This window comes from Balaenoptera physalus (genome assembly GCF_965194825.1).
Source record: "Balaenoptera physalus genome assembly, chromosome: 3".
In the NCBI taxonomy this organism is placed as follows: Eukaryota; Metazoa; Chordata; class Mammalia; order Artiodactyla; family Balaenopteridae; genus Balaenoptera; species Balaenoptera physalus.
Window position 1 is genome coordinate 32,484,400 of NC_138890.1, and position 13,776 is coordinate 32,498,175.

Genomic DNA, 13,776 nt, shown 5'->3' on the forward strand with positions numbered 1-13,776 from the left:
AGTTTCCCTCCCTCACTCCCACCCACCCATCATGGAACCAGAGTAAAGATCAGTTAAAATAGATTCTTTATGAAGTTTAATTTAGAGCATCCAAAGTTTTCTTATCAGTGTAGAATTTTAATTCTTTCTCAGAAAGTCTGGTTTCTTTCAAAAGAGCAACACTTATTCAACCCCATGCTGAGCCCACTTAGTACATTATTATCATAATTCATTCCTGAATGAGAGTTTTTCAGACAGTAGACAAAAAACACAGCAAAATGTCATGAACATGCCCTTACTTTTAGGTGTTCCAGTTAGCACCTAAAATCATATAAATCTTATAAAAATCCAATCTCTTCTCTTTCCCTTTCTCAATAAAGGGACACATAAACAATTCAATGCCAGTGATGGATGAAAATAAAACCACTTTCAGAAGCTGATCTACTTGAAGATCACTGCCTGCTCTTTCAGTTGTCTTTCTGTAGAGCACCTCAGAATTCAGGTATCCTCAGGCCCACAGTGATAATCAAACAACTCATTAAAAAGAACAGAATTATATCCCGACCAAAATGGAAAGAGTGCCATATCTTGAGAATTGCTTCTTACATTTCTGGTGACATACTTCATGAACTTGCCAAATATTAAAATTTCTAAAGAATGAGGACTTTATGTCAACCTGCTTGTTAGGGAATCGGGTTCGTGAGCAGTAGAATTTTTTAATATGAAGTTGAGAAGTCAGAGGTGCCTCTCTTTTCGCCTCTTCATTTAGCAGAACAAACTCTGACTGGCTCACCTTCCACAGAGCTCTCTGTTGTAACATTTACTTTCTCTTTAGGGAGCTATGCTTCTCATGCCTGGACATGCCACTCTTTAAGTCCTATGTCCAAGTTTCTCCCTGCCACATTTCTGCTTTTGGGTAAACAAATGAAGAGACAAACTGATTCTGTTACTTAGTATACATCATTGTGGCTTTCTGGGAAATAGACCAAGTACGAACTAGCCTCTCCCTTCATTGAAACTTAGAACCAAATGATTCATATAATGTAATATTTGTACACTTTGGGACATCCTGGTTCTACTTTTTGGGACACCAAGATATTTTTAAAAATTAGTGTATTCACATTTTTCAAAAAGTGATCACACTTTCTACTTGGTAACCTAGGCAGATACAGCTTTTTGATAAAGTTTTTCAATATTTAACATGTATGTGCATTCATACACTTACCTGTATATGTATATATTCATGTGTATATTGTATAAAATCTCAAAGTGACAATAGCTCCACCACCAAACTATGAATTGAGGAAATTTGAATGAGAAATGTAAATTAATTTGCTTCCCATTATCTAGGAAAATCCAACAAAAATTATTTTAAATGATGGTTTTGTACACTGTACAGATTTTAGAAGCTTTAGGAGAGCACTTACCTAACAAAGTTGAGATTCTTCTCCCATACGTGTGCTCACTCAGGACACATGCCCGACTCTTCATAAGCAGTGTAGCTGTAGTTTTAATAGCAACTTCCCACCTGTTGCAAATTTAAAATTGGGATTCTTTTTTAATACAGAAGAAAAATCATTTTGTTCAAGAAAAGTAATATAAAAATCACATTAAGATATATACTCTCAAATGTCCTCATCAAAGATGTCCAGCTCTTGATTTTAGGAGCAAACTCCTCAAAGATTTCACCTTCACCCTGAACAAAGCTGCGACAAGCCAGTCAAGGTCCACTGAATCCAATTAGAGCAGTTTTCTGGGAAAGGAACTGTGATTCTTGACAATATTAGGGAAAAATACTGCAAGCTGTTTTAACATGAAGGAAGGCCTTGGTAGCTACAATCATCTTTAGTCTGTGGCTTAAAACTGTGTCGTCAAGCCATGACAGGCACAGAACATTTGTCAAGCTCTACTGGAACCAGCCATTGATTGTTCTGTCCTACGAGGCTATAGTTTGTTTATATTCTATTGCATAAAATCAGGAGAGTGTTTAGAGGCTAGAAAAATCCAGAACAGTGGACAGAGAAGTGACTGTTGTCTGTATAACTTAAGAGGGGGTGATGTTCTGTGAATCTTAAGAAAAAGGACTTACAAGATTTACCAACTCAGAGACATGTTACCCACTTCTTCCTTATCCATGAACTCTTCAATAAACCCTGACAAACCCATTTCTTACATGTCGCCTTGTTTGTCCCTCTTATTGCACATTTCCTGCCATTTCCCCCATTATTGGACTCTGCACTGTAGTAAAATCCTCCTAAGTATTCAGCCTTACCTAGGCCTCCCTCCAGTTCACACTGCACTCTGTCAGAAGCACCTTCCTCAAACACAAATATAAAGCATGCCAACCTTTGACTTATTTCACATCAGTAGTTCTTCATTCTGAGATCCTTAAGGAAAAATAAAATATCCTTCACGACCTGACTTTTGCCTGCTCTGCAGATTCATCTTTCGAGTGTCTCTACCCTTTCCCAATTTATTTTGAGTTCCCGCAATACCAAACTTCATATCGTCTACAAACACACACTGCCTATATGGTTCATTCTGCCTTTTAATTCTCCTAGAAGAGTTCCACCTGTTCTTCTAAGTCCTGCTTTGAGATGTTATCTTCTCAGAGGCCTTCCCTGCTTTACTTCCTGAAAGGGTTAATCACCCTCTCCTCTAAGATGCCTCTATAGCTGTCTGTTAGTGTACTTTTCTGTTTACATGTCAATCATCTCTCCTTGAACATGAGTCTTTTGGTCTAAGTCCCATATATCATTAATCTTCAGTTCTGAAATGCTTACCATAGCGCCTCATCTATTAAGGAAGTGTATACTGGACTGAGTACCCAGATGTTTTATTTCCTTTTTCATACAGTAATGAAGATAAAAATTTCTCAAGTCGATATTGGGCATCCCCAATGCTCAAAGACCTTTTGAGCTCAAATTCAAATGTGGGGCAGTAGGTGGCTGATAAGACCCTAGTATTTTGATTCTGTGATTGCAGACAGTAGGTTTCCAAGTGATGGATTATATTGCCTCACCTTCATTATACTGTAGTCCCCCCAAAATGCTCAGAATACTCTCAAAAGGGAGTTTCGTGTTCTCTAAAGTGCCTTAAAAAAAGAGTTATTGGAGTGTTAAGTCCTCAGTTTTACTTGAATTCCCACCATTCAACAAATAGCTTGTCAATTATGCACATGGCCTAATGGACCATGATTAATTGACTGCCATGGATGATACTTTCAACAATTCATGTGACTTTAAAAGAAAAAAAGAAATAAAAGGAAGAAATGGAAGGAAGGAAGGAAGGAAGAAAGAGAGAAAGAAAGAAAGAAAGAAAGAAAGAAAGAAAGAAAGAAAGAAAGAAAGATTGCTTTATTCCTGAAAATCCAGTGGCCACCCATCTATACATAGGTAAGCTCAGTGTATAAATTTTGTCCTCCCTGGATTTAATCTCCACAGGTACTACTGGATAGATATTTGTTCCCATCAGGTTAATATTTTCACAGCTAATATCTGGTAAATAAAATCAATGAAACATCTGTGCTGGGTTTTGTTTGTCAATGTTAAAGGGGGCCGAATGGAGTGAATCACATAATTATACCAATCCCCTCACTCGCTATCACATGCTGGACATGAAGCTCTAATATCAATGTAAACTGCATTTGATCAACATTCAGGAGGAATGCAAAGGCACTCCCAGGTTTTTCTAATGTTCTTTTCTACCTTTCGAAATTGAGTGGCTTTGTATAATCCTCCTGAAACTTCACACCTCACACCACTTCAAAGCCCAATGCTCACACATGGTAGCATTAGAGGAAGGATTATTAAAGACCCCCATTGGAACTGTGGCCTATTCATTTTCTGTGTAAACCATGGGGTTTCTGTGCAGACAGTGATGTGCCAACACAAACTCAGACAGCTGCTGTACGAAAGCTGCTCCTAGTGCAGGTGGGGAAACAGCTTGTGATATTAACAAGACTAGATCCTTCTCGTGGCTTTCTATAGCCTTTATGTAAAATACAGAAAAATGCTTTCAAAGACTTATTTATAACTGTATCAAGCACAGATTGCACCAACATTATGCTGCAATGAGCACATGTGTTATTCATACTGATATTAAGTAGTTTTCTTTTTTGAAATAGCCATAAAGAAGAAAAAAAATGTTTCCTGCGGATGATTTCAGATAGGAGTTACTAAAACCATATCAGCAAAGCTAACTTGGCTGAAAATAGCTTTTTTGGAATTTTAAAAAATCATGAAAACAAACAAACAAAAAGATTCAGTGTAAACTGTGAAATTGAGACACAAGAAACCGATTTTTTTTTAGACAAAGGTTTTACAGATATCACAGCTGTCACATGCATTTTTTTTCTCCTTCATATAAAGACCATAAGTAAATTCAATTAAATATTCCACATCACTAGAGAATTGTATTATAATTTTTCTAACTCCTCAATAACCCTTAACAGAGTTCTTAATATTAAAAACATATTCATTTTTTTCCCTTATATCTTATTAAGCTCCTACTCTGTGTCACAGTTCTGTTAAGTGTTAGGACCAATGTAAAAATATCCAAGCTATGTGTTGGCTTTAAAGAGTATTTACCTATTTAGGAAGACACAAATGTTCATTACGTGTCAATGAGAATTAAAACTGGCAATAATAATAAGTAGTTATGGGCCAAACAATGCAGACTCAGCCAGTTAACAGTTATGTAATTTTCAGAAATGTACTTAAAGTCTCTGGCCTCAGTATATTTATCTTTAAAATGAGGGTCAAAATATTACCTATCTTATCGGATTTTCCTGAGAAATAAAGGAGGTATTATAAGCAAAGCACTTAAAAATAATTAGCCACATAATAAGCACTCAGGAAATAGGAGTTGTTCTTTTTCTATGGTTAATTTATAGGAATCGCGGTTATTTGGGCAAGATACTGACTAAGGAACTAACCAGAAGAAAAGTATTTTTTGCACTCAGAGCATTGGAAATATTTGATGTAATAACTGAAGAAAGGACATCTCAAGTATGGGGACAATATTGAACAAAGTTATCAAACTATGAATGAGCTAAAGTTGTGTTTTATAAAGTGATAGAGTCATAGGAGATATATTTGTAACAGAGCAATGAACATGTAGAAAATCTGGATGCTACATTGGTAAATGGATATCAAAGAGAGACATAAATGAATAGAGTGAAGGACAAAATTCAGATGACTTCCTAAGTAGTACTCAATCATTTTCACCTTTGAATAATTTTTAAATTATTTTTTGAAATTTCAAAATTTTACCGAAGGTATGATTTCATTTGACATTCCAAATATATTCACTCGCATATCAAAACTATAAGTTGTCCACTTTGTTCCACTGTATCCACATATTCACATTGCTTTTAGTCTGTTGAATTTCCATAATATTCCCATTTTCCTACTACTTGACTTTTATTTCTTTTTCTCAAAAAAATGCATTTAAAATTTGGCCGTTCCAAGCAACTCATATGTCTATCTTAGCATGAACATACACATGCATGCGTGCACTCACACGCTCTTTCTCCCTCCCCTTCTCTCTCTCTCTCTCAGGTTTAACTTTGAAGGGAACTCTGCTTTACTTTTGGGTATTTATTGGTTTTAGAGTCTTGGGCAGTCATTTATTCTCTTTGGGGATCAGTTTTCTTAATTATACAAAAATTAAAAATAATGCTTCTTTATTAGCAAAAGACAGTGAAGATAACAAGTAACAAACAGACTAAACCCATGAAATTAGTATAAAGTATGAAATAAGTATTGTTATTATTTTAGAATCCTTAATATTGTTGCTTTAAAAAAAATCTTTAGGAAAAGTCTTTCAATATACCCATATTCGTCAAATATAATTGTTGAAATATTTTTTAAATGGTTAGCTAAACCAACCACAATTATATGCTTAGAGAAGACTAATCTTATCATTGGGAAATATCAACACACTCTATTCTTCTTAAAAATAAAGGAGAATTAATTGTTTCAAACATTTTTGTTTGTTTCAATACTAGAACCAAGTACTTTCAAGGTGAAAAAAAATTAGTTTAAAAATTACAGTAGGATTATACTAATTGCATTTTAACATTGGATTAAAGTAATAATCAAAATAATAATTTTAAATATTATTGATAGAAAATTTTAAAATAAAAAATATCTATATGGAATTACCAGTACTTCATATTTTACTTTATTACATTTGTTTTTATCAAATTATTTTACTATCAAAACTGACTATAAATATCAGAACCCCAAATAAAGTTTTTTACTTTAAATTTTAGACACTATATTGTGGCATGTTACTTATGCAAAATCATATTATATTTTACAATATAAGATGTGACACATATTATGTAGGTAAGGATAAAGTTAAATAGAGATAACTCTACTACTTTCTAGACATGAAATATTGAGTGGTGGAATGCTTCCCTAGAGAATAAATAAAATATTCTTTGAATAACACAACTAAAAAAATAACTTTAAAAAACAGACTTTAGGTCTTCAAATTTTACTGCAAACAATGCAGTCAAACGACAAAGAAACCAGTTTTTATTACTACTTATTTTGCACTGAGAGGAATAAAGGGCTTAGTTGTTGGGGTTTTTTTTTCCACATAAGTTAAATAATTTCACACAAAATATTTAATGAAAATATGCTTCACTTGAAAAATAAAAGTAAACTGGAGTGCTACAAAATTAAGAAAAAATTTTAAATATTTGCAAAGTTTTGGGTGTTCCTGAATTATCATAAAATTCTGGAAAGATAGACAAGGAAAGATTTAGTGATTGAGTTAGAATAATTAGGCACCACATTTATTGATTTCTATTTTTTCTATCATATGAACTTATATCATGTGCATTATTATCAATAATAAAATTATTTTACCATGTGGCACTACACAAGTAAATAGAGCAATGAAAAGGCACTGTGCAATTATTGAAGATTTCAAAGACTGCTAATATTGCATGCTATTTGTAGAGTAAGGGAAACAGACACTTTTGTACAGTATTGATGAAGTCTAAATTGATATAGCCTTTAAAATGCACTTATAAACCAGCATTCCAAGTCTGTTAATTTCACCAATGGAAATACTCAAATATATAGACATATACAAGGATGTTCAGGAATGTTTACAGAAGTATTATTTAAAATGACCAACACTTTAGAAACATTCAAATGCCAATCAATAAGAAATGTGTTAAAAATTTCCCCATACAGGGAATGTCATACAACCATGTAAATAATTCCATGTCCGTGGAATCTTAAAAAAAAAAAAATGGTACAAATGAACTTATTTACAAAACAGAAACAGAATCACAGATGTAGAAAACAAACTTATGGTTACCAGGGGTGAAAGGGATGGGGGAGGGATAAACTGGGAGATGGGGATTGACATACACACACTACTATGTATAAGATAACTAATAAGAACCTACTGTACAGCACAGGGAACTCTACTCAATACTCTGTAATGACCTATATGGGAAAAGAATCTAAAAAAGAATGAATATATGTATATGTATATTTGATTCACTTTGCTGTAAACCTGAAACTAACACAACATTGTAAATCAACTATACTCCAATAAAAATTTTTAAAAATAATAATTTCATGCCCAAGATGTACTGTTAAGAACAAAGAAAGTTACAGAGAAGCATAATTATAAATTTTTCAAAGAACTAGGAGGAAAGTACATAGCAAATGTTTAATCTTTTGCTTGTGAGTTTAGACCTAAAACTAATGAAGAGGGAAGAAGAATGAAAATAATAAAATTATTGTTTAGGAGGGTGTTATACTCAATCCCTTAGAAAAGGGAGAAGAGAGAGTTAATGATAAAACAATAACAAACTAACCCTCCTCCCCATCATCCCTGGTTTGCCTTTCCCTTTTCAGCCTATAAGTAACCTAATATAAAATGTAAGAATTGTATTACATAACAAATTAATTCAGAACATGACAGGAAGGGCAGACAAGTGGCTGTTTTAGAAATGAATAGACTTCATGAAGTATTTAATAAGTATTGATCCTGATTTCACCAGGGGGTAAGCTACTCTCTGCTACTAAGTTAAGCACTTTTGAAAGCTGCATCCACTGTGAGGTCAGCAGTTCACCTAATACCCAGTCATGACCAATTGGCTTAACACACTGCATGAAATCAAGGCAGGGCTTCTCCCAAATTCTCCCTCATTGAATACGGACCCCACTAGGGAATAAAAAAGATCATATTTTTGAATATTGCACATAGGGTCATCATTGACATTGACTGAAGAATGGTGTGGAAAATAAACCTATAATTTGCTGCTGCCATCAATAGGCAAAAAGAAGGATATTTTCTGCAGTTGTTTTAAAATCCTCAAAAAGCCACTTAAGTCATTTCATAAAACTCTATTCCATCCTGGGGGTTTTTCCTTTTTTTTTTTTTCCTTTCTCTTTCTCTTTTCCCTCTTCCTCTCTTCTCTCTCTTCTTCTCTCTTTCTCTCTCTCTCGTCATTTTTACTTTTTATTACAACATCACAGAAACTAGCTATAGAGTCTACGAGAGATCTTAGGAGCAACGCTACTTCTTTTGCTGAATTTTTAAACTGTGTGCTTATAAGTCAGTCTTTTTGGACCTTGCTTTTCCATCTGGTCTTTGAAGCTCATCAGACTCAAAAGCTAACTGAACAGGAAATGAAGAGGAAAAAGGTGATTTAATATCCTATGTTGAAAATGTTTCATGAAAGAATTAGCTAATGTATTAGCAGCTTTATAGTCTAACTCTTCTTTCACTTTCTCCTTCATTCTGGGTTTCCAGATTGGCATATCTAACAGAAAACTTGAGACTTGAAAACCATTTTTAAATTGAAGAGAGTGAAAGATTTTATTTTATTTTTTTTAATGCTATAGAAAATGTAACTACTGCCTGGAGGCAGTCCTTAGTCTTCTAAAAAGTCATGTCTTCGTTTCATCAATGTGCTTCCCAGCAGATCAGAATAAATGGTACTTACCCCTATGGTTTCATGCATTTTGTAGCTGTATGGGATATTCTCTTAAAACCTGATACTTTATTAAGATTGCACAGATTTTTTTTTTTTTTTAAGTAAAACCTGTACTAATACAGGAGGGTATAAATATAATGATATGATGAGCAATTTTACTACCATTACCTCAACTGATAGAGTTCAAATTCGGGTTAATCTGCCTAATGTCTCAAATGCAGATTGGTCACAGTCCTAATCATCATCTCCATTTTTTATGTGGTCAAGATGAGGAACAGAAATAACCAGGAATTTTCAAGTAGCAGACCTAGGAAAAGAGCTCCTTTTTCTCAGTCTCTATCCAATGCCTTCTGTGCCTGAAATGACTACTGAACACCAAATTACTTTGCTTAATTTTAAGTTTATGATGGAGCTAAGAAATTATGTATTCAAAAGAACCTTAAATTCTGAAACATCCTCAAGCAATGATATTGTGCACATTATGCCACTTATTCTTTTATTTGGGGTTATGATTTCCTTTGAAAGCAATTCCCTTCCTAGGTATAGCTTAGCAGTTAAAATGGCATAGCTCTCAGAGGGTCAACACGCATTTCACTTGTGAATGCTGTTTATTTCTATGTTAACAGTTTCCTAATGACTTGCATAAAAACGTTTTTTGAAGTATAAGTAAAAACTGTGCATATATTTAAATTTTCCTTCTAGTTCTGGTTAACAGAATCCTTTTACCCTCACTCAACCATCAGTTATCCCTTTAAGAGTCTGATGAAAATTTTGGTAAATTTTCAAAATTATATAGTGATGAAAAGCATTGAAAAGAAGTCAGGAATTTAATCCAGCTGCCACAGGCAGGCATTGTGTAAGCAAACAAATTACTGTCCTCACATTTATGTACACAGTTACAGTGTTCCAACTAAAAATACCAAAAGATATTTTCCAGCAATGTAGCAAATATATTTTATATACATGTATATAAATATATATTTTTAAATATATTTGATATATACAGAATAATAACAAGGGAAGGTTATCAAACACTATTTTTGAGGGAAAGGCACTAAATTTATCCTCTAAAAATTAAGGCTGTGAAAAACTAGCAGAAATATTGGCATTTTTATCTGCAAAATAGAATAAAAATCAGAATTTTATCTCTAATAGAAAATTTAAAATATAGAAGTAAACACAAAAGAGAAGAAAGGATTATATACAACTGACCAGGGGCAACTTATTTTTTGTCAGATGAATTACATCTATACCTCCCACCAAATAACAAAATTAATTTTAGATCAATTTAAAACTTACCATGGTAATTATTAGATAATGAGAAATGAATAGGCGCTGAGAAGAGAAAATGAGGAGGTGAGGTAGGAACTTAAGCAGCAGATGTGTTTTTGCTGTAACATCATGAAAGAGTCATGGAGGTGAGGCAGCTCTTTGGATCTCTAACTTTGAATCTCTTGCAGAGATAGAGACCAAAGTATGGGTGTAACAGTAGATTTGAGCTGAGATAAGGAGTCCAGCTGTATATGAACTTCTGATAGGCACTAAGCACAAATAAATTTGAGGTCATCATAAAGGATGCTACATTGCCCTATGTAATGGAAGGAAATTAAACTACCCTAAACAGAGGGTAATTTAAATATGTTTACATCAAGTATTTTCCATTTTGTTAAGGCACAAGAGAGTTACCAAATATTCCAGGATATAAAGTGTTTTTCCAAAAGTTTTCCCTTAATTATAGTCTTCTTCTATTCATCTCTCTCCAAAAATCTCATATATTAAGGGGTATAGTAACAATTATTATAATATTTTGAACAACAGAACACAATGCCCAGATGACACATTGGCCTAAAATAATGTCAATAAATGAAACGTCACGATACACTTAGATGTCATCTGATAGAGCTGGTTTAAAGAAAAAGAGCCAGATATATTTATTTAACCCAGAGTTGGTAATTTTTTTTTTATAAGAAAGTGATCTCACAATTGCGAGGCTATATACTGGTATCAATCCTTTTAGGGGCTAGATATATCAATGTGTAATATATCAACTGGCTATACTTAACTATTTAGGGATCATGAAAATAAACCTCCAGGACAAAACAAGAAGCAAAGAAACAAACAAATGAACAACTAACACCAGTCCATATATTTTACAAACGGGTATTGTGCCTCATAATAATAAAACTTCTAGGAATAGCAGCATATGTGGATTTAAAAGTATATCTATCTTAAAGAACTTGGCCAGCAGTAAAAATGAGGTGCTTAGGAAGTTTCTAGATGCAAAAAAAAAAATGTGGCTTTGGTGATGATAAAAGACAGTAATAGCATAGCTACAGGTGAAGTCTGTGAACTAGTACTTGAAATAAGGGATAAATAAAACCCAATATTTCCCAATTAATATATTTGATCATTTTATTTGAATGTAAGTAATTCCATGTGCATAGTCACTTAATAAATTGATATTTTAAGCAGAGTTTTGACTACTTTTGCTACATTCCCAAGAGTTTGTATGTCCAAGTTGACTAGCATCCAAAATCAAACAGTGAGAATCAGTATAAAGTAAATTTGAGTATCTGTCTGATATTGGAGGGCATTGCGTCTTTCTAAAATTCGAGGTGAGAAAAGGTAATTCAAAGATTATAAAATGTCAAAAGAATTGTGTGTATAAAATTAATTTATAGTGTAACAAATAACAAGAACTAACTGAAAGGGAAGTAGGAGGCTTCAGGTTTTGGTAGTATTTCAGTTGTTGATTTGGCTGCAAGTTAAACAGATGTCTATAATTTGTACAAGTAGATAAAGCTCTGTTATGATTTGTGCATGGCTCAGTATTATGTTTTATTTAATAATGGGGGACAAAGAGGATGGCTTTTCTGAAAATGATAGTAATAATGATATTAATACTGCTGTATAATAATAGCAATATTAATAAAATTTTAAATAAGCAAAAAAGCAGAGTCAATGGAAAACTGACACTATAATAGTAAATTAGGAATATCTATATTATATTCCTATAACGTGATAACTATGATAGTAAGACCTCCTTGAAAAATAAGCAAAGGAAAAATCCCAGAAGAGAATATATATTTGGAAGACCACAATATTGGATATTTTTTCACCTTTGAAATTGAAAAATACTGCAAATTAAACAGCAATGAACACCATTTATGATTTCCAAGTCAGAAAAAAAAGTTAATAATCATACCCAATATTGGTGAAGTTGGTTTGAAGGCAATAGGCAATATGGTCACATGATACATTTGGAGTAAATTACTTGAATACCACTGGAACATTATTCGACAAAACATTTATAGCTTTTAATCAGTGTTCCTAGCCCTTAGAATTTTTCTTGTGAAAACATTTCAAAATATACAACGATATTTACTAACATTTATTCTAGCACTCCAGAGTTTGTCAAATACAAATCTCAAAAACAGAAAAGTACTTTAAGATATATCAACTAAAGAGAAAAACAAATATCGTATATTAACGCATATATGTGGAATCTAGAAAAATGGTATAGATGAACCTATTTGCAAAGCAGAAATAGAGACACAGACATAGAGAACAAATATATGGACACCAAGGGGGGAAAGGAGGGGTGGGATGAATTGGGAGATTGGGATTGACATATATACACTACTCTGTATAAAATAGGTAACTAATGAGAACCTACTGTATAGCACAGGGAACTCTACTCAGTGCTCTGTGGTGAGCTAAATGGGAAGGAAATCCAAAACAGAGGGGATATATGTATACGTATAGCTGATTCACTTTGCTGTACAGCAGAAACTAACACAACACTGTAAAGCAACTATACCCCCAATTTAAAAAATAATAATAATTAAATAAATAATGAAAAAAGATATCAACAAAATAGGAAGCTATTGATATTATAAACACTATATGTTACATAAAATTATATATATGCATAGTTTTGTATTATATGTACAAAGATAATAAAGATTATTTACTTTGTTAAAGTACAGAAGATTGGAATATTTAATTCCTTATTTGATTTCCAACAGTATTAGTACAGTGTTAAATTTTCCAACCACAACTTTAAAGAATTTTTTAACAAAAATTTACAAACAAAATGGGAAATATATGTTTTAGTGAGATGTGTTTTGGGTTTGGGTATTTTTTAATACAATATTTTATTCTATGCATTTTTTAGCAGCTTCTTTTATCACTTAACAATATGTCTGGAAAATACCTCCATTTCCTACATATGTATGTGTATAAGTATATAGCTTTTGTTTTAACCACAATATAAGTATTTCATAATACAGATTTACTACCATTCATTTGTTCAGTAAAATGGTTAGGGACACTAGGATTTTTTTTTTTTAATTCCTATTGCAAAACAATCCCATAATGAAAGTCTTTGTTTATGGCTCTTTATGAACAAATGCTTTCTAGGCTAGAAACCAAGAATTACACTGTGGGGTTATCAACGGTTTTAATGTTAACAGTAAATGTATATTGCACTTTCAAAGGCAGGACTCCCTTGAACAAAAAGAAAATTTACGTCCGACAAATTCATTCGTGTGTGTGTCTGTGTGTGTGTGTATATATATACATACACAATCTGATGGGTAAATTAAAATCTCACTATTTTAATTTGCACTTCTCTGATTACTTATAACATATATGTGTATTTTTTAAGTAAATTTCTCAATTGTATCTATTCTATGCATTTGAAAATCATTTTTTTTTACTGTGGTAAAATGTACAAAACATAAAATTTACTATTTTAGCATTTTCAAGTGCACAGTTTGGTAGTGTAAAGTACATTTACATTATTGGCGATCATCACCACC

General features: G+C 32.8%; 1 protein-coding gene across 2 annotated transcripts in view; it reads right to left on the minus strand.

The window, feature by feature from the left end:
- LOC309658213 (teneurin-2-like) overlaps positions 1-13,776 on the minus strand; it is a 1,589,229-nt gene that overhangs the window by 1,469,292 nt on the left and 106,161 nt on the right. The window contains exon 2 of one of the 2 annotated variants that reach the window (XM_082456602.1): positions 1,407-1,507. The gene's annotated coding sequence lies outside the window, so the exon portion shown is untranslated. Of the gene's footprint in view, positions 1-1,406; positions 13,520-13,776 lie in introns of those variants that run through there. The other variant, XM_082456603.1, reaches the window with a different exon arrangement.